At 43.6% G+C, this 1,493-nt stretch overlaps 1 protein-coding gene across 1 annotated transcript in view; it reads right to left on the reverse strand.

Moving 5' to 3' along the window:
• LOC102853337 (serine palmitoyltransferase small subunit A-like) overlaps positions 1-1,493 on the reverse strand; it is a 32,455-nt gene that overhangs the window by 1,039 nt on the left and 29,923 nt on the right. The window lies entirely within an intron of this gene.

Raw genomic sequence — 1,493 nt, forward strand, 5'->3', positions numbered from 1 at the left:
ACATCATGCATGGAAAGATGGAGGGTCAGTGAAGAAAAGAGCCCTGACAGGATGGATTGGCACTGTAACTTCAGCAACAGGCTCTAGTGTCTCAGAGATGAGAATAGGGCAAGTTTTAGCTCAGCTGTTCATAGAGTTGCTATGAGTCACCCTTGATGCAGTGGCACCGAATAACAACAACATCCAATGAGTACTCTGAAAAGACAAGTATCTATGTGCCTTGATCTGCAGACTTTTTGTTCCAGTTGGAATTTTACCTATCTGCATCCAAAGCAAAGCCTGGTCCAGAGCAAGTCATCAAATTGCAGTAATTCACACAAGCTCATAGTCTCAAATACTTTTCTCTTCATTTAGTCAGGTTCTAATCAGCTTATCCCTACCCCCTCTGGCCTGGGTCAATGGGTACTAGCTGTAGAGGCTAAGGAGTCCACCCACCTGCATTTCAGACCAGACAGCTGATTTTCTCTCATCTCTAACCACTATGGGTACCATTCACAGGCTCAGGAGTCCACACAATTCCCTGCACTTCAGACTGACCAGCTTTTTCTGACTCCATTCCTAGGCTGCAAGGGCTAAGTCAGTGTGTGAAAATGGAACATAGCTAAACTCAGTCCGTCTCTTCATTGTTGTACCTCTTCTGCTTCCACTCAAGCAACTGACACAGGTGGTCATAAGCATACCAGGCTGATGGCATTGATGTTTTCTGCTCAATGAAGGATTTTTTTTTTCGTTCCCCTAGAAGAGCCTATCTACCTTCAAATGCAAATCTCTCAGTATTTCTGTATAGGGCTGCATATCTTTTCAAATGCACATTTCCTGGATGGGGCTCAGGTTTTTCACCTAAACCCCAGTGCTCTATACACAAGGCTCCCGCATTCAAATAGTTCAGTTCCCTGTGTTTCTTTGGGGCAAATTCTAGTTCCCATTTTCGCACATCCAATCAACTGTCAGAGAGTTCTGGTGGGAATCAGCAGGGAATTGCACTACTAACCCAGAAGCTGTACCTCTTCCACAGGAGAAAGATAGACAATCTCATCCCAGGAGATTTACTCTCCAAAGACTCACTGGAGGGTCACTTAGGAGTCAGTTCTGATTTGCTGGCAGGGAGGAGTTTAATCAATACTGGTTGAATGTGGGGTTACTTCTCTGTTAGCTCTACTATTCAACATTCACAAATAATCTGTTTTACAAAAAGTCTGTTTTACAACATTAAGTCGAAGAAACATTTAATGTTCATAGAACATCCAGATCAACACATAATCCTTTTTTTAAAAACCTGCACTGTCATTTGAATGAAAGTTTACAGAGTAAATTGGTTTTCCATTCATCAATTCATGTTGTTGTTGTTATGTGCTGTCGAGTCGCTTGCGACAGTCCTAAACTCCGCTCTGTCCTGTGCCAATCGCACTGCCTCTGACACTCCCATCCCAATTATTCCAGTCACTGAATCAATCCACCTCATAGAGGGCCTTCCTCTCCTGTGCTGTCCCTCC

Source organism: Elephantulus edwardii, unplaced genomic scaffold (genome assembly GCF_000299155.1).
Source record: "Elephantulus edwardii isolate Elephantulus edwardi_28Jun2011 unplaced genomic scaffold, EleEdw1.0 scaffold00084, whole genome shotgun sequence".
Classification (NCBI taxonomy): domain Eukaryota; kingdom Metazoa; phylum Chordata; class Mammalia; order Macroscelidea; family Macroscelididae; genus Elephantulus; species Elephantulus edwardii.